Source organism: Salmo salar, chromosome ssa24, assembly GCF_905237065.1.
Source record: "Salmo salar chromosome ssa24, Ssal_v3.1, whole genome shotgun sequence".
NCBI classification, from domain to species: Eukaryota; Metazoa; Chordata; class Actinopteri; order Salmoniformes; family Salmonidae; genus Salmo; species Salmo salar.
Genome location: NC_059465.1, coordinates 12,697,773 through 12,725,280, shown reverse-complemented (window position 1 = coordinate 12,725,280; position 27,508 = coordinate 12,697,773).

The window sequence follows — 27,508 nt, the reverse complement described above, 5'->3', positions numbered from 1 at the left end:
TGCACATTTGTGGCTTGCTGGAGGTCATTTTGCAGGGCTCTGGCAGTGCTTCTCCTGCTCCTCCTTGCACAAAGGCGGAGGTAGCGGTCCTGCTGCTGGGTTGTTGCCCTCCTACGGCCTCCTCCACGTCTCCTGATGTACTGGCCTGTCTCCTGGTAGCGCCACCATGCTCTGGACACTACGCTGACAGACACAGCAAACCTTCTTGCCACAGCTTGCATTGATGTGCCATCCTGGATGAGCTGCACTACCTGAGCCACTTGTGTGGGTTGTAGACTCCGTCTCATGCTACCACTAGAGTGAAAGAACCGCCAGCATTCTAAAGTGACCAAAACATCAGCCAGGAAGCATAGGAACTGAGAAGTGGTCTGTGGTTACCACCTGCAGAACCACTCCTTTATTGGGGGTGTCTTGCTAATTGCCTATAATTTCCACCTGTTCTCTATTCCATTTGCACAACAGCATGTGAAATGTATTGTCAATCAGTGTTGCTTCCTAAGTAGACAGTTTGATTTCACAGAAGTGTGATTGACTTGGAGTTACATTGTGTTGTTTAAGTGTTCCCTTTATTTTTTGAGCAGTATATATATATAACCATAATGCAACACATTTTGAAAGGCGGTGGGTGACAATGGTCACCGACTTAACAAAAGGGATCTGCTCGAACGCCCCCACTGTCTCCAGCCTTTATGAAGCCATAACTCCTCCTACCACACTACTTTGAACCCCGGGAAGGCGGGAACCCCTCTACAAATTTCCTTGGAATCTCCCAATTTAAGTTGTCTGCATGCTTCCCATCCCAAACAGTTTGTGCATTTGTTATGACAACATTTTGTGACATTTTTGTTATTTTTGTCTTTGGCAAGGGTTTTCTCCTCAGTTCTTTTCTTGAGACAAGCCAAAGTTCGGTAACCAAAGTCTACAACCCTTCATCTGTGAATGGTCAACAGTAGGGATTCTTGTGTTTGTTGTCATTCAACGAGAGACAACTCGTTGTCATGCTAATTGTTCACCTCGCCTAGCCGAGCACTGCTAGGAGCAAACTGAACCTAGTATGCACATAGCTTTATAGCCAACCTGTTGGATTTTACTGATATAGGCCTACAATTGTCACGTCCTGACCATGGTAAGCTGTTATTTTCTATGGTAGAGTAGGTCAGGGTGTGACAGGGGGGTTTATTCTATGTGTTTTATTTCTATGTTTTATTTCTATGTTCTTAGGTTCTAGTTTTTGGATTTCTATGTTGATTTGTTTGGGATGATCTCCAATTAGAGGCAGCTGGTCCTCGTTGTCTCTAATTGGAGATCATACTTAAGTAGGGGTTTTTCTACCTGGGTTTTGTGGGTGATTATTTTTTAGTAGTGTTTGTTTCTCCTCTGCGTCACGGTTTGTTGTTTTGTTTACTCAGTTTATGTATGTATTGCAAAGTTTCACAGATTAAATAAAAATGTGGAATGACAAACACGCTGCACCTTGGACCTCTCATTCCTACGACAGCCGTGACAACAAAGATTAGGCTACGTGATTTATATATATAAACATGTATGAATAGGCCTATTTCTTATACATATAGGTGATAAATCAAATCAAATGTTATCAGTCACATGCACCGAATACAACAGGTGTAGACTTAAAAAAAAATATATATATATATATATACATACAGTTGAAGTCGGAAGTTTACATACACTTAGGTTGGAGTCATTATAACTTGTTTTTCAACCACTCCACAAATTTCTTGTTAACAAACTGTAGTTTTTGAAAGTTGGTTAGGACATCTACTTTGTGCATGACACAAGTCATTTTTCCAACAATTGTTTAGATAGATTATTTCACTTAATTCACTATCACAATTCCAGTGGGTCAGAAGTTTACATACAAGTTGACTGTGCCCTTAAACAGCTTGGAAAATTCCAGAAAATGTCATGGCTTTAGATGCTTCTGATAGGTTAATTGACATCATTTGAGTCAATTTGAGGTGTACCTGTGGATGTATTTCAAGGCCTACCTTCAAACTCAGTGCCTTTTTGCTTGACATCATGGGAAAATCCAAAGAAATCAGCCAAGACCTCAGAAAAAAAATTGTAGACCTCCACAAGTCTGGTTCATCCTTGGAAGGAATTTCCAAATGCCTGAAGGTACCACGTTCATCTGTAAAAACAATAGAACGCAAGTATAAACACCATGGGACCATGCAGCCGTCATACCGCTCAGGAAGGAGACGCGTTCTGTCTCCTGGAGATGAACGTACTTTGGTGCGAAAAGTGTGAATCAATCCCAGAACAACAGCAAAGGACCTTGTGAAGATGCTGGAGGAAACAGGTACAAAGGTATCTATATCCACAGTAAAACGAGTCCTATATCAACATGACCTGAAAGGCCACTCAGCAAGGAAGAAGCTACTGCTCCAAAACCGCCATAAAAAAGCCAGACTATGGTTTGCAACTGCACATGGGGACAAAGATCATACTTTTTTGAGAAATGTCCTCTGGTCTGATGAAAAACAAAATGGCCATAATGACCATCGTTATGTTTGGAGGAAAAAGGGGGAGGCTTGCAAGCTGAAGAACACCATCCCAACCGTGAAGCACGGGGGTAGCAGCATCATGTTGTGGGGGTGCTTTGCTGCAGGAGGGACTGGTGCACTTCACAAAATAGAAGTCATCATGAGGAAGGAAAATTATGTGGATATATTGAAGCAACATCTCAAGACATCGGCCAGGAAGTTAAAGCTTGGTCGCAACTGGGTCTTCCAAATGGACAATGACCCCAAGTATACTTCCAAAGTTGTGGCAAAATGGCTTAAGGACAACAAAGTCAAGGTATTGGAGTGGCCCGCACCAAGCCCTGACCCCAATCCTATAGAAAATTTGTGGGCAGAACTGAAGAAGCGTGTGCGAGCAAGGAGGCCTACAAACCTGACTCAGTTACACCAGCTCTGTCAGGAGGAATGGGCCAAAATTCACCCAACTTATTGTGGGGAATTTGTGGAAGGCTACCTAAAAATTTTGACCCAAGTTTAACAATTTAAAGGCAATACTACCAAATACTAATTGAGTGTATGTAAACTTCTGACCCACTGGGAATGTGACAAAAGAAATAAAAGCTGAAATAAATAATTCTCTCTACTATTATTTTGACATTTCACATTCTTAAAACAAAGTGGTGATCCTAACTGACCTAAGACAGGGAATTTTTACATGGATTAAATGTCAGGAATTGTGAAACTGAGTTTAAATGTATTTGACTAAGGTGTATGTAAACTTCCAATTTCAACTGTATAGTACATATAATGATAAATATGCAACAATATGATAAGACTTCTCTATGCGCGAGGAGGATGTGCTGACACAGGTAGGCCTTTCCCAACAACAAAATTCTATATAAATGACCATGGAATAAAATGCATCGATTAACATAGCACTACTGTGTTAATCCACCTCTATTAGACTACACCTGACCAGAGTGTGAGTGAATGCAAAGCCCCAGAATAGTTTCAAGTTTAAGTTTTATTAGTAGTTTGTATAGGATACACATGGTATACACCATCCAACTAAATGCTTTCTTGCAGGTTCCTTCTCGACAATGCAGCAATAAGAAATAATACAAGATAAGAATACAAACACAGTAAATGGTTCAGTAAAATAGAATAAGCATTGTGTGTGTGTGTGTGTGTGTGTGTGTGTTAAGGTGCAGAGAATCAGAGCAGGTGGTCAATCCAGTTCAATTGTTCAGCAGTCTGATGACTGTCTCTGAGCCTGTTGGTATCAGACCTCATGTTCTGATACCGTCTGCACGGTGGTGAAGGAGTGAACAGCTTGTGGCTTGGGTCTGTACGATCCTTGATGATGCTGAACAGGTTCATACTGCCTTTTTCAGCTCACGCAGATAAACCAAGTCAAAATTTCAAAGAGAAAACTCCCTTGGAACATCTCTGCAGGGCTCTCCTTCCTTTCTGCTTGAGTTTAAATATATTCATTACTCTTGTGTGAGCGACAAGGAGAGCATGTGGGTAAATAGGCTTTTGCTCCTGACCTTTCTGTGTGATTAATGGCAAGTGTGTCTAGCAGCAGCGGTGTTTGAGGCTAGCGCTCCTCTGTGGATAATGTGACAGGCTAAGACCTGCTGCTCGGCAGGCTCGACCACCTCAACTATACATCCTCCTCTCCTCAGCGCACAGATTCATCTTAGAGTCCTTGGCTACTCAAAGGGCACAGGCCTTAAACCTAAATGATTGCTTTGGTGCTAATATAGCTCATGTTAGGTTTTTTCTTTACACCAGCCCAGCATAGTTTTATTTTCGTTTTTGTGAGAATGTTAAAATATGGTAAAGATTACAGTTTTTTTAAAGTATCTATTCTCAGGAGGATATTTGAGGCATCCATGTTGCCACTAATGTAGGCCACTAATACAGGATCTTCTGACCACAATTCTATCCTCCTGATTCCTGCTTACAAGCAAAATTAAGGCAGGAAGCACCAGTGACTTGGTCTATAAAAAAGTGGTCAGATGAAGCAGATGCTAAGCTACAGGATGGTTTTGCTAGCACAGACTAGAACATGTTCCAGGATTCTTCCGATGGCATTGAGGAGTATACCACATCAGTCACAATAAGTGCATCGAGAACGTCGTCCCCACAGTGACTGTACGTGCATACCCCAACCAGAAGCCATGGATTACAGGCAACATTCGCATTGAGCTAAAGGGTAGAGCTGCCACTTTCAAGGAGCCTGGAGGCTTATAAGAAATCCTGCTATGCCCTCTGACAAACCATCAAACAGGTAAAGTTTCAATACAGGGCTAGATTGAATCGTACTACACTGGCTCCGACACTCGTCTTATGTGGCAGGGCTTGCAAACTATTACAGACTACAAAGGGAAGCACAGCTGAGAGCTGCATAAGCTAAATAACTTATGCTCGATTAGAGGCAAGCAACACCGAGGCATGCATGAGAGCATCAGCTGTTCCAGACAACTGTGTGATCACGCTCTCCGTAGTTGACGTAAGACCTTTAAACAGGTCAACATTCACAAGGCTGCAGGGCAAGACAGATTACCGGGACGTGTGCTCCGGGCATGTGCTGACCAACTGCCAGGTGTCTTTACTGACATTTTCAACATGTCCCTGTCCGAGTCTGTAATACCAACATGTTTCAAGCAGACCACCATATTACCTATGCCCAAGAACAGTACATACTAGAATGGTCCAAACACACCACGACAGTCATGAAGAGGGCACGACAAACCCTATTCCCCCTAAGGAAACTAAAAAGATTTGGCTTGGGTCCTCAGATACTCAAAAGGTTCTACAGCTGCAACATCAAGAGCATCCTGACTGGTTGCATCACTACCTGGTACGGCAACTGCTCGGCCTCCGACCACAAGGCACTACAGAGGGTAGTGCGTATGGCCCAGAACATCACTGGGGCTAAGCTGCCTGCCATTCAGGACCTCCACACAAGGCGTTGTCAGAGGAAGGCCCTAAAAATTGTCAAAGACCCCAGCCACCACAGTCATAGACTGTTCTCTCTACTACCGCATGGCAAGCAGTACCGGAGCGCCAAGTCTAAGACCAAAAGTCTTCTCAGCAGCTTTTACCCCCAAGCCTTAAAACTCCTGAACAGGTAATCAAATGGCTACCCAGACTATTTGAATTGTCCTGCCCCCCAACCCCTCTTTTATTCTTCTGCTACTCTCTGTTTATCATATATGCGTACACTTTAACTATACATTCATGTACATAAACTCAGCAAAAAAGAAATGTCCCTTTTTCAGGACCCTGTCTTTCAAAGATAATTCGTCAAAATCCAAATAACTTCACAGATCTTCATTGTAAAGGGTTTAAACACTGTTTCCTATGCTTGTTCAATGAATCATAAACAATTAATGAACATTCCCCTGTGGAACGGTTGTTAAGACACTAACAGCTTACAGAAGGTAGGCAATTAAGGTCACAGATATGAAAGCCTTTCTACGGACTGTGAAAAACACCAAAATAAAGATGCCCAGGATGCCCAGATGCCTAAGATAGCGCTACGGGGAGACAGGACAGACAGCTGATCATCCCCGCAGTGACAGACCACGTGTAACAACACCTGCACAGGATTAGTACATCCAAACATCACACCTGCGAGACAAGTACAGGATGGGAACAACAACTGCCCGAGTTACACCAGGAATGCACAATCCCTCTATCTGTGCTCAGACTGCCTGCAATAGGCTGAGAGAGGCTGGACTGAGGGCTTGCAGGTCTGTTGTAAGGCAGGTCCTCACCAGACATCACCAGCAACAACGTCGCCTATGGGCACAAACCCACTGTCGCTGGACCAGACCGGACTGGCAAAAAGTGCTCTTCACTGACGAGTCGCGGTTTTGTCTCACCAGGGGTGATGGTCGGATTCGAGTTTATCCTCGAAGGAATGAGGAATGGGATCGATTTGGAGTTGGAGGGTCTGTCATGGTCTGTGGCGGTGTGTCACAGCATCATCGGACTGAGCTTGTTGTCATTGTAGGCAATCTCAACGCTGTGCGTTACAGGGAAGACATCCTCCTCCCTCATGTGGTACCCTTCTTGCAGGCTCATCCTGACATGATCCTTCAACATGACAATGCCACCAGCCATACTGCTCGTTCTGTGTGTAATTTCAGAGTTTTGCCATGGCCAGCAAAGAGCCCGGATCTCAATCCCATTGAGCATGTCTGGGACCTGTTGGATCGGAGGGTGAGGGCTAGGGCCATTCCCCCCAGAAATGTCCAGGAACTTGCAGGTGCCTTGGTGGAAGAGTGGGGTAACATCTCACAGCAAACACTGGCAGATCTGGTGCAGTCCATGAGAAGGAGATGCACTGCAGTACTTAATGCAGCTGGTGGCCACACCAGATACTGACAGGTACTTTTGATTTTGACCCCCCCTTTGTTCAGGGAGACATTATTCCATTTCTGTTAGTCACATGTCTGTGGAACTTGTTCAGTTTGTCTCAGTTGTTAAATCTTTTTATGTTCATACAAATATTTAGACATGTTAAGTTTGCTGAAAATAAACACAGTTGACAGTGAGAGGATGTTTATTTTTTGCTGAGTTTACTACCTCAATTAGCCCGACTCACAGATGCCACCGCACATTGGCTACCCGGACTATCTGCATTGTGCCACGCCACCCACCACCCTTCAACCCCTCTTTTACTCTACTGCTACTCTGTTTATCATATATGCATAGTCACTTGAACCATACCTACATGTACATACTACCTCAATTAGCCCAACTAACCGTTGCCTGTATGTAGCCTCGCTACTGTTATTTTTCACTGTCTTTTTACTGTTTTTATTTCTTTACTTATCTATTGTTCACCTAATACCAAAAAAAATTTTACTTCAAAATTGCACTGTTGGTTATGGCCTGTAAGTTATGGCCCTATTGTATTCGGCGCACGTGACAAATAAACTTTGATTTGATTCTGAGGGACACCGGCTGATTCGCCGTACAATGTACGCCTATGCTCAGTAAGTAGCCTATGTTCCTCAGGACTAGACTACTCAGTGCAGTCCCTCCCTAAATAAATAAATAAAAAAGCCTAATTTACAGTTTCTCATTGAATTCCTCCAGGTTTTTAACTTCACATATCAGAGCCTGACTAGCAAAAATCTGATTAGCAGCAATGCAATTTCCAAATCAAATTCACCTGACAAGGGGAGCCTGAAGAAGAGCGCGCTGCTCCTTTAAATTACCCATACTTCCTTCTTGCTTTTAGTACCAATCTGCCACGCATGAAGAAACAGCGACTCGGGGCCAGATAATCTTGTTTGGTTTTTCTGCCCTTGTTTCATGACAAATTAAAGATCTCTGGAAGCCATATTTTCTGAGCAGCTTCCTAGCTTGTTATTACCTAACAGACTCCCAAATTAATTAGTATTGATCTCCTGCCACGGCCATGCAGGCAGTTGAGCAGCTGCACGCCTTGCCTCTCTCTAGTTCTTGGAGGACCTGAGGTAAAGGTCATATCGCGCATGGCTCAGACTAAAGGATTTCCGGCAGCAGCACTCTCTGAGGTTAAACATCTGAGACAAGATCAGAGTGGCTATAAGGACTGTAAATGTAATTTAAAGAAATAAAAAAACATGATATGCATTACGGTTAGTTGCATATGATACAAACCTTTAGCAGCTGTGAAACACATTCATAGCCACACTATCAGGCATTAAGGGGTGAGTGCAACATTCAATCTCACTTCAGAGTAGACCTAAATTGAAGGCTGGCTGGTCAGTTCAAAATAAAGTTGAATGAACCAGACACACAATTGCAGCACTCCATGTAAGGGAATAAAGTGTATTTATTGTTCACAGTCCATGCTGTCACCACTGAGCAGTTCTGAAGGAAACAAGGTCTGCTGGCCATGGAGGGTAAAAAGAAAAAGGTTTTTGGGACAGCCAGGAATCTGGTTGTGCCTCCCGGTCTTTCAGGTTGTCATGGTAACATGGAGAGGACCCATTTTTAGTGGCCATCTCTCTGGCCAACAAAGCATATCAAGGGCTCAGTGTAGCACGTCAATTTGAAATGGGAATGTTTAGAGGCATAAACACACAGATGGAGACGTGTGTCAGTCAGTCAAACGTGGGGGGGAAGGTAGTCTAGCGGTTAATAGCATTGGGTTTAGGAACCAAAAGGTCACTGGTTCAAATCCCAGAGAAAACTAGGTGAAAAATCTGATGTGCCCTTGAGCAAGACGCTAAACTATAATTGCTCCCGTCAGTCGCTCTGGATAAGAGCGTCTGCTAAATGACTCAAATGTAAATGAAACAAAGTTGATTAAACTTGTTTATGCCCAGTGGGCAGTGTATTATTTTTAAATTGTCTCTTTCTCGCACTCACTCACTCACTCACACTATGCTGCACATCCCACAAACACACTATTCTGCACATCCCAGTTTTCCAGTATATTACATTGAGATTGGTTGTAATCCAATTAGTGTCCTTATGGGTCAGATGTGTTATGAGGGGATTAAAGAGATGAGATGCTGGCCTGGATTAGATTTGGATTAGCAGATCTAAAAGCAGCTCTTATACAGTTAGCTCTGGAAGGCCACAGATAGCTCTGGAAGGCCAGTCTTCCATTTGATCAGATCAGTTTTGAATGCTAGATGTTCACTTGTTAACCGCCATCAGATATCTAAAGGAGAGAGGAATCTTGTTTGATTGGCAGCATGTGTTCCACTTTGAGAGTTCTGAATATTGTACAGCGTCTCGGAACTACGAAGCGGATACCGGAAAAGGAACGAGAGTGGTTGATTTTCTCAGTACACATTGTGGTCTGCAAATAAAAGTGTGCTGCGTTTTTATTCATGGTGATATGATGTTAGGGTCACATTGGTATGTTTTATGGTAGATGACATCATGGTAGATTTAAATTACAAAACATGTCACTACCCAGATAATCACAGAAGCTGCGGTAAGAATAGTGCCAGACAGACTTTTAATGACAAATGTAGGATTTCTGTGTTATTTCCTGCCTTTAATATCTGCTTAGAGGAGTGTTGGCTACGGTTGATTATTGATAAAATCATTTAACATAATGCAGTCAGAAATCCAAAATACCACAATTGATATACTTCAATATTCTGAGTAAAGGTATACCCATCCTTTAATTTAGTTAAATGTCTGAAAAAATTATTAATGTAGATCTGTCTTACGGTATGCCATTCACTGTACTATATCAATACTGCATACTCACACTACAAGGGCAAACATCATGAAACAAGTAATTCATGTTTGTATGTTAATCATCTTTTAAATACAATATTTACAGCAACATGATTATTACCACACAACGAGAGTTAGCTTACATGCATGTGAAAATGCATCTTGTTCATACAGTTATGAAACAATAGAAAAATGATGATATATTCTGAAATGATCATGCTAATTGAGGTCATGGTGTCTTGTTAAGTATCAGGCTGGAGGCATATCGCACCCGTTTCCAAAATAAAGCACTGAGAAAAGTCATTGGCACCGTATTCCCTTTTTACTATGTGGTGCACTACTTTTGACAGGGGCCCATAGTGCTCTGGTCATAAGTAGTGCACTATATAGGGAATAGGGTGCGATTAGGGGTGCAAACATTATCACGCTTGTATGAGAAGTTCATTGCTGTGACCTTTTCATCCCCAGGTAAAGGAAATGGAATGGACGGTAGACTGCAGCGAGTCCCTTGAGCTGATGAGTGACACCAGCGCTTCCCCAGGGCTCCACATAGTAAAGATAAGTGAGTGTCACTGTATCCCTCCATGACAGCCCACAGTAATGTAAAGGAACCTCAGTATATCCCTGTCTGACAGGGTCTACAGGGATGCCATACCAAAACAGTGTATTGTAAGAAACCTCACTGTATTCCTCAATGACAGCCCCTAGCTTCAGAGACAGAGAGCTCAATCACATTGCTCATCCTGCAGCCACACAGGCAAGCAGGTAGATAGATTACCAACCGAAAGACAGGCAGACAGACGCAGGCAGGCAAGCTGACCTGCAGGCAGACAGACAGAATTTTAGCCTCAGCCTGGATAATTAATAAGTGGAGAGTCCCTGAGCCTGGGAAGGTCTGCCAGAGGACTACTTGCCTGCCTGCCTGCCTGCTTGCCTGCTTGCCTGCCTGGGAGTATGACAGGGGCTTTAACACACTGCACCTGCTGCTGCTTCAGCCCTTATCTGGGCAAATGCCTCGCTAGCTAACACACTGCTTGCCTGACTGGCTGGCTAGAACATTGACCGGATCTAAAGTCTGCCAGTGGCACCTCTCCCATGTTGCACTTCACCTCCAAATAAAAGGGTTCACTGCGAGACAGAGTGTGTGCCCAGTCCCACTGCTCATTAAACATTCCTTTGATCCCATTGGCCCCTGTGGGTTACTGAGAATCTCATTGTGGTTTCCGTAGAGACCTGCTGCTGCGGCTGCTGTTTTGGTTTTGTTGTATTATTCATGTATTTAGCCATCAAGTTTTTCCCTTATCTGCCCAGGAATATAAATCATGCTCTAGTCTATCCTGCCTGCCAGCCACCATCCAACCCCACCCAACCTCCTTCCATTTAGATTGTTTTACTATAAACAAGACAGCAATGTGCCCAATCAAAGTAGACCCTTTGTTTATTTTTCAGTCTCACATTTTGTCTCAATTAACCTTTAATTAGGCACCACAATCAAATTAGCATTGTGAAGCTAAACTTTTGACATAATTAGATCTCGTTTCCAAATGGTTGGAGGGCATCTTGTACTGCACACAGCAGATACACACACTACTCAGGGAAAACAATTCAAGGGAAATAATTCAAGGAGAAAAGCATAATTGGTCCCCAGCAATTACCTAGGACCCTGACGATGTGGTAGACAAGGATGTTATGACAGCGCTTGATGGGTTGTTGCCACCGTGCAAAGTAATTCCCCAGTGAGACAGTTCCCTAGAGGCTTATGTTGAGACAATCAACTCAGGATAATTGTCCATATTTATCGTCAACCACACAAAAGCAAACTGCCGAGTAGAGCACCAGGGACCAGCTCTCCCATGTGAGTGGTGGCTGGTATCTACACATGTAGCAATATAAATATCTCATTATCAATTAGGACTGCTTCCTTTCTGATCTGTAGAGATCACTTCAGCAGGGAAATGGAGCAGGTGATGTGGCTCTCTGATGTGTATAGTTCAATGTGCCCAGCCACGTAGAGAGAACAGCACTGGGAGAGGGCAAAGCCACGCCGCGCCGCTCTATCCGCTAATCGAAAATGGCACTTCACCCGAAACGCTCCCTCTTTGCAACACTTTTTTTTGTTCCAACCCCTTTGATGTTAATGTCCCCTTGCATTATTTATCTGTTTTCTCTTTGCTTTCTCCTCTTTCTTCTCTCTAGACTTTCTCACTGAACATACAAATCAAACGCAAAGACACACAGCAGAACAGACACTGATTTATCACTAAGGTATTGTTTACCTCTTTCACCCACAGGACTTTTATGTGCTTGCATATCTCTGCTTTAGTATCCTGTTGACATTTAGTGTGAGAGTCTCGTTTTATGTGTGCAGCAATGAAGACACTCACAGATGTTCCATGTCCAGGGGAATAGAACATTTTCTATTATTGTTTTTGTATACTGAGGACTAAGTTTAATCTTGGATAAAAACCTGGTTTAAAGGTTGCCAGGACAACAACCTCTCCCTCAGCGTTAGCAAGACAAAGGAGCTGATCGTGGATTACAGGAAACGGAGGGGCAAGCACGCCCCCATCCGCATCAATGGGGCTAGAATGGCGCAGGTCAAGAGCTTCAAGACAGGGTCCACACACACCCACACAGTTGTAAAGAGCGCACAAGAGCGCCTCCTACCCCTTAGGAGGCTGGAAAGATTTGGGCTCTCAGATCCTCAAAAAGTTATACAGCTGCACTATTGAGAGCATCTTGACTGATTGCATCCCTGGTTTGTATGGCAACTGCAAGGCACCCAAAAATGTCAAAGATTCCAGCCACCCAAGCCATAGAATATTCTCTCTGCTACCGCACGGCAAGCGGTACCAATGCACCAAGTCTGGAACCACCACGACCCTGAACAGCTTCTAACCCCAGTAAATAAGACCGCTTAATAGCTAGTCAAATGGCTACCTGGACTACCTGCATTGACCCTTTTTTTACACTGACACCCCAACACATATATACATACACACACAGACTCACACTATATATGTCCACACATTTTCTTTTATTTAACCTTAACTGACTTGCCTAATTAAATAAAGAACAAATTCTTATTTACAATGACGGCCTACCAAAAGGCACAAGGCCTCCTGCGGGGACGGGGGCTGGAATTCAAAAATAAAAAAAATACAGGACAAAACACACATCACGACAGACACCACAACATAAAGAGACCTAAGACAACAACATAACATGGCAGCAACACACGACAACACAGCATGGGAGCAACACAACATGGTAACAACACAACATGGCAGCAGCACAAAACATGGTACAAACATTGTTGGGCACAGACAACAGTACAAAGGGTAAGAAGGTAGAGACAACAATACATCACGCAAAACAGCCACAACTGTCAGTGTCCATGATTGAGTCTATGAATGAAGATGGAGATAAAACTGTCCAGTTTGAGTTTGTTTTTGTTCCAGTCGCTAGCTGCATCGAACTGAAAAGACGAGCGACCCAGTGTCATAGGCGTCGATGAAAGGTGACCAAAACGCAGCGGGTATAGTGCTCATCTTCTTTTATTATTAATAAAGTGAACACTTAAACGAAAACAACAAACAACAGTTCTGCAAGGTACACAGACTATACAGAAAGCAACCACCCACAAACCCCAAAGAAAAAACAGGCTGCCTAAGTATGGCTTCCAATCAGAGACAACAAAAAACACCTGCCTCTGATTGGAAACCATACTCGGCCAAACATGGAAAAAGAAACATAAATAGAAAACTAGAACCAATATCCCCTAGAAACAACAAAACCCCAAAACACACAAAACAAACACCCCCTGCCACGCCCTGACCATACTACAATGACAAATGACCCCTTTACTTGTCAGGACGTGACAGTACCCCCCCCCCAAAGGTGCAGACCCCGACTGCACCTCCAAAACAAAACAAAAACACAAAACCAACCCCAAACCTAAAGGGAGGGAAGGGCGGGTGGCCACCGTCAATGACGGTTCCTGTGCTACACCCCCCCTTCGCCAATCCTCCCACTACGGAGGTGGCTCTGGCTCTGGGCGTAGCTCCCGTTCAGAAGACTCTGGGCTGAGAGGCGTCGCTGGAGGCCCCGGGCTGAGGGGCGTCGCTGGAAGGAGAGTGCGCAGAGCAGGCACAGGACGTACTGGGCCTTGGAGGCACACTGGAGGTCTGGCGCTCAGGGCTGGCACAACCCGTCCTGGCCCGATGCTGACTATAGCCCGGCAAGGGCGGAGCGCTGGCACAGGACAAACTGGGCTGTGCTGGGGACTGCGGGGGACCGTACCTGGAGCAGGCGTAGGATATCCTGGGCCCAGGATTCTCCCTGGAGGTCTGACACTTACAGCCAGCATAACCCATCCTGGCTCAATGCTCACTCTAGACCGGCAAGGGCGAAGCGCTGTCACAGGATGAACTGGGCTGTGCTGGGGAATGCAGGGTATCGTGCGTGGAGCAGGCGTGGGATATCCTGGGCCGACTGGAGGCCAGAAATGCTGCGCCGGTGCACTTTTTCCTGGCTGCCGGCTAGCTATCGCACGACAACGTTGCAGAGCCTGTATCAACCGCACCGGGCTCTGAGTGCATATGGGCGACATAGTGCGCATACCTCCGTACTGCCTAGCTCCTCCCTCTGTGCGTCTGCTCCGTTGTGCGCTCTCCACCAGTCCCTTTCTCCGGAATCCAGTGTCGTCATCCGCTCTTGACTCCTCGACCGGCTCTGGTTTCCTCCATGGCTGCCTCCGTATAGCCCGTGAAGTTAGGTCAGGGTTCCCCCCTGACCTAGCAACACTCCCCTTATGCCCCCCCCCCCCCAAAAAAAAATATTTGGGGCTGCCTCTTCACCTCCTGAATAGGAGGATACAACACCTCGTACCTCCGTCGTTCTCTCTTGGCTTCCTCCAGCTCCTCCTTCAGGCGCTGGTACTCCCCAACCTGGCTCCATGGACCCTTTCCATCGAGGATCTCCTCCCATGTCCATGACTCGAGATACCTCCTCTCCTGCTCCTTACCCCGCTGTTTGGTCTTCTTTTGGTGGGTGGTTCTGTCATAGGCGTCGATGAAAGGTGACCAAAACGCAGCGGGTATAGTGCTCATCTTCTTTTATTATTAATAAAGTGAACACTTAAACAAAAACAACAAACCGACAATCAACAGTTCTGCAAGGTAAACAGACTATACAGTAAGCAACCACTCACAAACCCAAAGGAAAAAACAGGCTGCCTAAGTATGGCTTCCAATCAGAGACAACGACAAACACCTGCCAAACATGGAAAAAGAAACATAGAAATAGAAAACTAGAACATATCCCCTAGAACCAAAAAACCCAAAACAAACACCCCCTGCCATGCCCTGACCATACTACAATGACAAATGACCCCTTTACTGGTCAGGACGTGACACCCAGGGATGTGTGTGCTTTGGAAACCTTTAACAGAATGTGACTGGCAGAACGGGTGTTGTATGTGGAGGATGAGGGCTGCAGTAGATATCTCAGATAGGGGGGAGTGAGGCCTAAGAGGGTTTTATAAATAAGCATAACAACATTCAACACCTGAGACAAACTGAACAAGTTCCACAGACATGTGACTAACAGAAATTGAATAATGTGTCCCTGAACAAATGTGGGGGTCAAAATCAAAAGTAACAGTCAATGTAGCTGGTGGCCACACCAGATACTAAGTACTGCAGTGCATCTCCTCCTCATGGACTGCACCAGATTTGCCAGTTCTTGCTGTGAGATGTTATCTCACTCTTCCACCAATGCACCTGTAAGATCCCGGACATTTCTGGGGGGGAAATGGCCCTAGCCCTCACCCTCCGATCCAACAGGTCCCAGACATGCTCAATGGGATTGAGATCCGGGCTCTTCACTGGCCATGACAGAACATTGACATTCCTGTCTTGCAGGAAATCACACACAGAACAAGCAGTATGGCTGGTGGCATTGTCATGTCAGGATGAGCCTGCAGGAAGGGTACCACATGAGGGAGGAGGATTCTTCCCTGTAATGCACAGCATTGAGATTGCCTGCAATAACAACAAGCCCAGTCCGATGATGCTGTGACACACCGCCCCAAACCATGACGGACCCTCCACCTCCAAATCGATCCCGCTCCAGAGTATAGGCCTCGGTGTAACACTCATTCCTTCGACGATAAACGTGACTCCGACCATCACCCCTGGTGAGACAAAACCATGACTCGTCAGTGAAGAGCACTTTTTGCCAGTCCTGTCTGGTCCAGCGACGGTGGGTTGTGCCGGTGATTTCTGGTGAGGAGCTTCCTTACAACAGGCCTACAAGCCCTCAGCCCAGCCTCTCTCAGCCTATTGCCGAGAGTCTGAGCACTGATGGAGGGATTGTGCATTCTTGGTGTAACTCGGGCAGTTGTTATTGCCATCCTGTACCTGTGTGATGTTTGGATGTATCGATCCTGTGCAGGTTTTGTTACATGTGGTCTGCCACTGCGAGGACGATCAGCTGTCCGTCCTGTCTTCCTGTAGCGCTGTCTTAGGCGTCTCAAAGTACGGACGTTGCAATTTGTTGCCCTGGTGTAACAGAAGTTGTCATGGAGAGAAGACCAAGGCGCAGCAGGTATGTGAATACTCATATTTATTTCAAAAAGGAGTAAAGCATCCACTTGACAAAACAATAAAGGTGACAACAGCAACAGTTCTGCAGGCTATTAAACGCAGTGCAAAAACAACCACCCACAACCCCAAAGAAAAACACACACACCTATATAGGACTTCCAATCAAAGGCAACTCAACACACCTGCCTTCAATTGGAAGTCCCAATCAACAACACAAACATTTAAAAAACACAAACCACCTGCCACATCCTGACCAAGACTAACACAATTCCGCCCTCTGCTGGTCAGGACGTGACACCTGACCACATCTGCAGTCCTCATGCCTCCTTGCAGCATGCCTAAGGCACGTTCACGCAGATGAGCAGGGACCCTGGGCATCTTTCTTTTGGTGTTTTTCAGTCAGTAGAAAGGCCTCTTTAGTGTCCTACGTTTTCATAACTGTGACCTTCATTGCCTACCGTCTGTAAGCTGTTAGTGTCTTAATGACCGTTCCACAGGTGCATGTGCATTAATTGTTTATGGTTCATTGAAGCATGGGAAAGTGTTCAACTCTTTCAATGAAGATCTGTGAAGTTATTTGGATTTTTACGAATTATCTTTGAAAGACAGGGTCCTGAAAAAGGGCCGTTTCTTTTTTTGCTGAGTTTATTAATCAAATTAATTAAGCAAGAACCAGTCAAAAGTTTGGACACACCTACTCATTCCAGGATTTTATTTTTTACTATTTTCTACATTGTAGAATAATAGTGAAGATGTGAAATAACACATAGAATCAGTTACAAACAAATTCTTACTTACAAGGACAGCCTACTCCTTCCTCCACTTCGGGATTTGAACCCCGGTCTCCCATGTGTCTGCAATATGGAAGACTATCAAATGCTTTTCAAAGATGCCCTCTGGTTGTCAAACTGGCACTAACTTGCATTAACAGAAAAAATGGCTGACAATTAAATGACGTGCCACAGAATGCTACGGCAGCTCACAAGGTGTGCCACAACTTTTAAAGGAGGAACCATTGTATATAGGCATGTTACTTTTACTCGTTATTGTTAATCGTTATTCACAGTGTGTTTGTTTTTCATTAAATGTTTTATCTTTAACTCTGCATTGTTGGAAAAGGACCCGTAAGTAAGCATTTCACTGTTCGTCTACACAAGCATGTGATAAATTTAACATTTGATTTGTGTCCGGCAAACCAGCCCTTAGTGTTCCATGTTTAGAACACTTCTCAGTAGGTGGCGATGTCTAAGGTCCCTCTTCTGACAAAGAAGAGAGGCAGACACTGCCAGGAGAATGGATGCTCATCTCATGCCCAGCCTGGCCTCATTTCCAGGCAAGTGCTGCCCATCCCTCCATAATCTCTCCCTAGTATAATTGCCTTAATTTAACATTTACCTGTCACTATTTGCCAATGTGTGGTGGGGAAATCACTTCCCTATAGGGTTTCTATGTGATGAGTTTCCCCAGCAGAGCCTTCACTCCCCTATGTAAACATTGACCTTACTGTTTGAACACTAAGCCAAAACAAATGCTAGACTAAGTGTGTTATGGCATTACTACAGCAGGAGATCATCTTGCATCGGAGCATCCCCTACTCCCCTCATTCCACATGCAAACACTGATGAAGCACTGCTTTCTAATGCTAACCCCATGCAGCACACTTCCTCACTTTGTCCCCCTCTACACACTGCACACAGGGCTAAGGTCAAAGGCCAAGCTGGGTGCCTGGGGCCAAATTGAATTACTGTGATTGCGTAATCTTTTGTAATTAATTGAGGGCTGAAGGACACACACTAATTAAAAGCTGCCGCAGATCACAGGGACGAGGCTGCTGTGGCAGCAGTGTAGCTTTGCCAGCCTGATTTCATTTTGATTTGTGCTGAAGAACCTCCACTAGCCTGTATGTGCCCAAATGAAAAATTGTTATAGTATACTATGGTATAAGTACTGTGGCATTACTATATTTATATACTATAGTATTCACTGTAGTGTTTATGTGGACTTTACTGTAGTAATACAAAACCGAGGCTTTCTGAAGTTTTTGGCAGAAAGTGTGGTTTCACAAAAAATAATTGTCAAATTATTGTACCTTCAACAGGATTCGACGTCATAGCCTCACTCACTGAATGTTCTCTACTCGACCTGCTAAGCTACCGGTCAAGTGAAATTGTTTGTTCAAAATCCTAATTATAGTTTAAAGTACGGTGTCCAGTAGAGGTCAATGTTTGAAAGCAGCTTGGAATCGAAGAAAACCACCGCGAAACAACAACGGCGAAATTAGTGATATCTCGCATTTTGCAACACACTTTGAGAAAGCACGTGATCAAACAAAGCTTTGGACGTCATTGATGACGTTCTTGTGATAAAGTGATGCACACATCGACATTTTCTCCGAAGCTAGCTGTTTCGCAATTTCAACCCATGCCTCAGAGCTCCGGTATCAAACATAACTTCACTAGTATAATGTAGTGTTTTTGCAGACATTACTGTAGAATGCTGTAGTATTTTTCCAGACATAACTGTAGTATTTACTGTAATGTTTTATTATCTTTGACATAAATATCTGGGTAAGATGGTGTAGACCCTTTCTTCTTTAAGGTTGCTGCCCCTATAATCGCCTAGCCTCCTTTCTGGGGAGGTTCCCATTGCTTGGAAGGCAGCCACGGTTCGTCCTGTCATAAACGTCGTAGTAAGTGGACCAAAACGCAACGGGTATATGTATGCTCATCTTCTTTTATTGAAGAAAACAAAAACACTTATACTAAACAAATGACGAAAAACAGTCCTGTAAGGTTCACTGACAATACACGGAGACAACTACCCACAAAACCCATGGAAAACACCCCTACTAAATAGGACCTTCAATTAGAGGCAACGAGGAACAGCTGCCTCCAATTGAAGGTCAACCCAAGAAACTTAAACATAGAAATAGACACACTAGAACAAACATAGAAATATACTAACATAAACCAAAAACCCCGAAACACATAAAACAAACACCCCCTGCCATGCCCTGACCAAACTACAATAACAAATAACCCCCTTTACTGGTCAGGACGTGACAGTCCTTTATTTAAAGGGGGAGATCAAGCTGATCCTAACTGTTATAGGCCTATTTCTATTTTGCCCTGTTTATCAAAAGTATTGGAAAAACTTTTCAATAATCAACTGACTGGCTTTCTTACTGTCTATAGTATTCTCTCGGGTATGCAATTTGGTTTCCGCTCAGGTTATGGATGTGTCACTGCAACCTTACAAGTCCTCAATGATGTCACCATTGCCCTTGATTCTAAGCAATGTTGTGCTGCTATTTTTATTGACTTGGCCAAAGCTTTTGATACGGTAGACCATTCCATTCTAGTGAGCAGGAAAAGGAGTATTGGTGTCTCTTAGGGGTCTTTGGCCTGGTTTGCTAACTACCTCTCTCAAAGAGTGCAGTGTATAAAGTCAGAAAATCTGCTGTCTCAGCCACTGCCTGTCACCAAGGCAGTACCCCAAGGCTCAATCCTAGGCCCCACGCTCTTCTCAATGTACATCAACAACATAGCTCAGGCAATAGGAAGCTCTCTCATACATTGATTTGCAGATGATACAGTCTTATACTCAGCTGGCCCCTCCCCAGATTTTGTGTTAAATGCTCTACAACAAAGCTTTCTTAGTGTCCAACAAGCTTTCTCTACCCTTAACCTTGTTCTGAACACCTCCAAAACAAAGGTAATGTGGTTTGGTAAGAAGAATGCCCCTCTCCCCACACGTGTGATTACTACTTTTGAGGGTTCAGAGCTTGAGGTAGTCGCCTCATACAAGTACTTGGGAGTAGTGCTAGACAGTACACTGTCCTTCTCTCAGCACATATCAAAGCTGCAGGCTAAGGTTAAATCTAGACTTGGTTTCCTATATCGTAATCACTCGTCTTTCACCCCAGCTGCCAAACTAACCCTGATTTAGATGACCATACTACCCATGCTAGATTAGGGAGACATAATTTATGGATCGGCAGGTAGGGGGGTGCTCTCGAGTGGCTAGATGTTCTTTACCATTCGGCCATACGATTTGCCACCAATGCTCCTTATAGGACACATCATTGCACTCTATACTCCTCTGTAAACTGGTCCTCTCTGTATACCTGTCGCAAGACCCACTGGTTGATGCTTATTTATAAAACCGTCTTAGGCCTCACTCCCCCCTATCTGAGATATTTACTGCAGCCCTCACCCTCCACATACAACACCCGTTCTGCCAGTTACATTCTGTTAAACGTCCCCAAAGCACACACATCCCTGGGTCGCTCGTCTTTCAGTTCGCTGCAGCTAGCGACTGGAACGAGCTGCAACAAACACTCAAACTGGACAGTTTAATCTTAATCTCTTTATTCAAAGACTCAATCATGGACACTCTTACTGACAGTTGTGGCTGTTTGCGTGATGTATTGTTGTCTCTACCTTCTTGCCCTTTGTGCTGTTGTCTGTGCCCAATAATATTTGTACAATGTTTTGTGCTGCTACCATGTTGTGTTGCTTCCATGTTGTGTTGCTACCATGCTGTGTTGTCATGTGTTTCTGCCTTGCTATGTTGTTGTCTTAGGTCTTTCTTTATGTTGTGTTGTCTCTTGTCGTGATGTGTGTTTTGTCCTATATTTGTTATAAATATATATATATTTTTATCCCAGCCCCCGTCCCCGCAGGAGGTCTTTTGGTAGGCCATCATCGTAAATAAGAATTTGTTCTTAACTGACTTGCCTGGTTAAATAAAGGTTAAATAAAATAAATAGTGGAGGCATTCTCCTTGAAACCTACTGGGGAATACTAAAAGAGCAAATTTTCTAAAACCTAGAGGTAGGTAGAATTGAAGTCTGAACAGAGTTCAACATATCTATTTTTTTCTATAACCTATAGGGAACACAACATAAGGTGTATAATTGGCATGTAGGTTTCTCACTCATGGGTGGCACAAATTGGGGTATGGGGGAGGGGAATGGTTGGGCTATATGCAAATTGTATACTGTAGTATTACCATAGTTTAAAAAACTGTAGTGCTTTTGCAGACACTATTGTTTCTGTGGACATTGCTGTATTATTTAATACAATGTTTTTTTCCCCCAGATAATATTGTAGCATTCTACAGTATACTTCAAAATGATATAGTAAGCACTTCACATTTGAGGGATACTACAGTGTCGTATAGTATTCTATAGTAAACTGTAGTATTTATTTTATGTGGTTGTACCCACAATATGAGCAGACTGCAGTGGAGGAGGTATGTCATTTGTAACACAAGCTGCTATTGGACATTTAGATGGGCAGGTTTAAATGTGTACTTTACTTGATGAGTAGAGAGATCATGTGCAAGTGTACTGTACCTCAACGTGAATCAAGCTGCTATTAGAAAGGACAATTGGATGGGATGGGAAGGTTTTATGTATATAGTACTGTACATGATGAGCATACAGTATAGGTGATTATGCACATGTAGGCTACCTTGATGTATTACTGAATACATACTTTACTACTTCAGCATTTCAAATGTTTCTAGGAATCTAACTACCAAATAACATCCATACAGTATAATTTTTTCAGTGGGATGTCACATTCCTCAACACACAAGAGAATTCATCTGAAGGTGGAAACTAAGGAGTTAGGCCTGCTGGAGTACTGTAATGCATCCCATGTGTAGGCATTCCTGCACTGGTGAGTCCTGAGCTCAGCACAGTTATAAAATACCACTTAACTTACATCTGCACCTCTTTTGCTGGAACATATTGCCAAACTAATGAAAACCCCTTCAGCTGCCTAGATTAACTTCTTCCAGGGTAAATCAAGTCCTCAATTGCTTTCTGCTTCATGCACTTCTCTTTCTTTCTCACCCACATGACAAAATACCTCAGGGTACTATGGAATACTACAGTACTTACTATATAATTCTGTAGTAAACTGTAGAACATTATACTACACACTGTAATATCCCTCGAAACATTGTGGAAATTCTTACACGGGGACACTCAAAGTCAATCTTAAATGAATCATTGTTTATTATCAGCGCCCTGGGGAAGTTCCAACAAACTTGATGCACCATAGTGAACGTCTGTCAGAAGTTCTCCTAGGGTAGTCCCAGCAGTTGTCTTATATAAGGCTATACACAAACAATATTTGCATGATTTAGCATAAATAATTCACCATTACCGTTTTGTTTCATTCATGTGACCAACCAATACTGGTTCATAACATGTGACAGACCAATACCTCACGAGGCTTCTTCTCTCTAAGCTGAAACCTTGAAACTGAGATATATTTCGTTCTCAAAACAAAGTCTGGGCGTACTGCCAAATTTCAGCTAGCGATAGTGAGGATTCGTTCAGTCAGTCACTTGCATGAACACAGAAAACGGTTATTATAAAAGCACATGAATAGAACGCCGAAATTAATTATTAGAAAAGCACAAACTTAAAACATTTCCAGCACACTACTTACTATATAATGTTATAGTATACTGTAGAATACTATAGTAAATACTATAGTAATGTCCGCAAAACCAACCGCATTATCTACCAAGAGAATTCTCTTCGATCATAATCACAGTCGTGTATATCCCCCCCAAGCAGACACATCGACGGCCCTGAAAGAACTTCATTGGACTCTATGTAAACTGGAAACCACATATCCTGAGGCTGCATTTATTGTAGCCGGGGATTTTAACAAGGCTAATCTGAAAAATAGGCTCCCCAAATTCTATCAGCATATCGATTGTGCTACCAGGGGTAGCAAAACCCTGGATCATTGTTATTCTAACTTCCGCGACGCATATAAGGCCCTCCCCCGCCCTCCCTTTGGAAAAGCTGACCACAACTCCATTTTGTTGCTCCCAGCCTATAGACAGAAACTAAAACAGGAAGCTCCCGCCCTCAGGTCTGTTCAACGCTGGTCCAACCAATCGGATTCCACGCTTCAAGCTTGCTTCGATCACGTGGACTGGGATATGTTCCGCATTGCATCGAACAACAACATTGACGAATACGCTGATTCGGTGAGCGAGTTCATTAACAAGTGCATCGGTGATGTTGTACCCACAGCGTCTATTAAAACATTCCCCAACCAGAAACCGTGGATTGATGGCAGCATTCGCGCAAAACTGAACGTGCGAACCACTGCTTTTAATCAGGGCAAGGTGACTGGAAACATGACCGAATACAAACAGTGTAGCTATTCCCTATGCAAGGCAATCAAACAAGCTAAGCATCAGTATAGAGACAAAGTGGAGTCGCAATTCAACGGCTCAGACACGAGAGGTATGTGGCAGGGTCTACAGTCAATCACGAACTACAAAAGAAAAACCAGCCCCGTCGCAGATCACGATGCCTTGCTCCCAGACAGACTGAACAACTTTTTTGCTCGCTTTGAGGACAATACAGTGACACTGACACGGCCCGCTACCAAAACCTGTGGGCTCTCCTTCACTGTAGCCAACGTGAGTAAAACATTTAAACGTGTTAACCCTCGCAAGGCTGCCGGCCCAGACGGCATCCCTAGCCACGTCCTCAGAGCATGCGCAGACCAGCTGGCTGGTGTGTTTACAGACATATTCAATCTATCCTTATCCCAGTCTGCTTCAAGAGGGCCACCATTGTTCCTGTTCCCAAGAAAGCTAAGGTAACTGAGCTAAATGACTACTGCCCTGTAGCACTCACTTCCGTCATCATGAAGTGCTTTGAGAGACTAGTCAAGGACCATATCACCTCCCCCTTACCTGACACCCTAGACCCACTCCAATTTGCTTACCGCCACAATAGGTCCACAGACGACGCAATCGCCATCACACTGCACACTGCCCTAACCCATCTGGACAAGAGGAATACATATGTAAGAATGCTGTTCATCGATTACAGCTCAGCATTTAACACCATAGTACCCTCCAAACTCGTCATTAAGCTCGATACCCTGGGTCTCGACCCCGCCCTGTGCAACTGGGTCCTGGACTTCCTGACGGGCCGCCCCCAGGTGGTGAGGGTAGGTAACAACATCTCCACCCCGCTGATCCTCAACACTGGGTCCCCACAAGGGTGCGTTCTCAGCCCTCTACTGTACTCCCTGTTCACCCATGACTGCGTGGCCATGCACGCCTCCAACTCAATCATCAAGTTTGCAGACGACACTACAGTGGTAGGCTTGATTACCAACAACGACGAGAGCCTACAGGGAGGAGGTGAGGGCCCTCGGAGTGTAGTGTCAGGAAAATAACCTCACACTCAATGTCAACAAAACAAAGGAGATGATCGTGGACTTCAGGAAACAGCAGAGGGAGCAGCCTCCTATCTACATTGACGGGACAGTAGTGGAGAGGGTGGAGAGTTTTAAGTTCCTCGACGTACACATCACGGACAAACTGAAATGGTCCACCCACACAGACAACGTGGTGAAGAAGTCGCAGCAGCACCTCTTCAACCTCAGCAGGCTGAAGAAATTCGGCTTGTCACCAAAAACACTCACAAACCTTTACAGATGCACAATCGAGAGCATCCTGTCGGGCTGTATCACCGCCTGGTACGGCAGCTGCTCCGCCCATAACCGGAAGGCTCTCCAGAGGGTAGTGAGGTCTGCACAACGCATCACCGGGTGCAAACTACCTGCCCTCCAGGACACCTAAACCACCCGATGTCACAGGAAGGCCAAAAAGATCATCAAGGACAACAACCACCCGAGCCACTGCCTGTTCACCCCGCCATCATCCAGAAGGCGAGGTCAGTATAGGTGCATCAAAACGGGGACCGAAAGACTAACAGTCTGATGGCCTTGAGATAGTTTTTCAAACAGCCATCACTAACATTGAGTGGCTGCTGCCAACATACTGACTCAACTCCACCCACTTTAATAATGGTAAAATTGATGTAATCAATTTTTCACTAGCCACTTTATATTATATAATGTTTACTTACCCTACATTACTCATCTCTTATGTAAATACTGTACGCTATACCATCTACTGCATCTTGCCATCTGATGTAATTAAATGTATCACTAGCCACTTTAAACAATGCCACTTTATATAATGTTCTCATACCCTACATTGCTCATCTCATATGTATATACTTACGCTATACCATCTACTTACTGCATCTTGCCATCTTGATGTAATGTATCACTAGCCACTTTAAACAATGTCACTTCATATGTTTTCATACCCTGCATTGCTCATCTCATATGTATATATACTGTACTCTATGCCTATGCTGTTCGGCCATCACTCATTTATATATTTTTATGTACATATTCGTATTCATTCCTTTACACTTGTGTGTATAAGGTAGTTGTTGTGAAATTGTTAGGTTATATTACTTGTTAGATATTACTGCATGGTCGGAACTAGAAGCACAAACATTTCGCTACACTTGCATTAACACCTGCTAACCATGTGTATGTGACAAATACATTTGATTTGATTTCCCCAGTAGGTTTACACAAGGAGAAAGCCTATGTCAAAGATAATAAAACAAAAAACAATAGTAAATGCTACAATAATGTCCTCAAAAACAATACATTAAATACTACAATATATTAGTCTGCAAAAACACATTAAATACTACAGTATACAAGTCTGCAAAAACACGTTAATTATTATAGTATAAAATAGTTATGTTTTACTACAGTATTTATATTATAGTTAACTGTAAATACATTAAATACTACTTATCTGCAAAAACAGTACAGTGTTTATAGTACAGTAAAGTCTGCAAAAACACAACAGTACTATAGTATTTATTTTCATGTGTGATCACTGATTTCACCTGTAAAGCTCATGCTTCTTCCTTCCAGGGCCAAACTCTGATGGAGTCAATTGAAGTAGGGAGGAAATTAACTGCTGGCTCACTGGTTTTGTGAGTGTTGTTGTTGGGAAAGGGGATATCTCGTCAGTTGAAAAACTGAATGCATTCAACCAAAATGCATCTTCCACATTTAACCCAGGGGGTTGCCTTAATCGAATTCCACATCATCGGTGCCCAGGGAGCAATGGTTGTTGGGGGTTAACTGCTTTCCTCTAGCAGAACAGCAGACGTTTACACCTTGGGGATTTGAACCAGCAACCTTTCAGTTACTGGCCCAACACTCTTAACTGCTAGGCTACCTACCTGTTACTGAAGTGAGACAGAAACAGACCTGCCATTTTTGTATTTTAGTATGCAACCCTTGTCCCCTAGCCTGCAGTGGCGATTTTAGAATGTAGATCTTGGTGGGGCAAACAAAAATAAATACATTTTTAGACGCATGCCGACTACACAACACAACACTAAACAATACATGAATTGTACTGTAACGGTGACAAACGTTGCGCACACACACTGTTAGAGCTTACATAAAGCTATCCCAACAGCAGAGTCCCAACACCTTACCACTGCTACACCTGGCTATCAGCAGAGCCTTGTCTGGCAGCAAAACACTTCAGTCAGCCTCGTTTACTGCCTTTAAAAAAACATAGCTGATATGGCTGACTTTCTTAAATAAATGTGGTTTCTACTGACAATTGAGATGTACAAACTATGGCATAAGGGGACAATCCGTCATTTCAATTAAGACATTCATGAGCGAGCTAGGACGGACGTAGTCAACTATTTTCTCAGCACTTTTGAAATGTACAGCGACAGAATTCGCTGTAGCTGTAAAGTCATTTTATCAGTGGCCAATGACCTTGAGCCTCCATGGATGGGCACTTCTAATGTAACTCAATGGCAGCACCCAAGGGGCTTGAATTTTGTTTGATTTGGCAGTGACGTAGTCTCCCCATGAGTGAAAACTGAACACTGAGCCAATCACGGCTCCATTAGAGAACATTACCAACCCCTATTACCAACTCCATATTTTCCACTGGCTGCCCCACCACGGCAGAAAGCACTGAGCTAGGCTGAAACACCTATATTTTGGAGTTGCCTTACTCAAGAAAGCTAAAAAGAGGCATGTTTGTATGCGGCTTTATTAACTGTGACACATATTAATGCCAAAATAACACGCAAAACAGGCATTCCTCCCAGAAAATTCAACATATCTGCCCCACTTGCCCTGAATGATGGGTCGCCACTGAGTGTCTGTCAGTGTCTCGTATTCTGGACCTTCTAGTTGTTTCCTTAGCAGCCAGTTGCATCATTGGAAAGCTGTTCCCCCTCCAGGAATGGGGTGAATCTCAAATGTATTTATTTGATTCCGTGTTGTGTCCTCTCTCTTT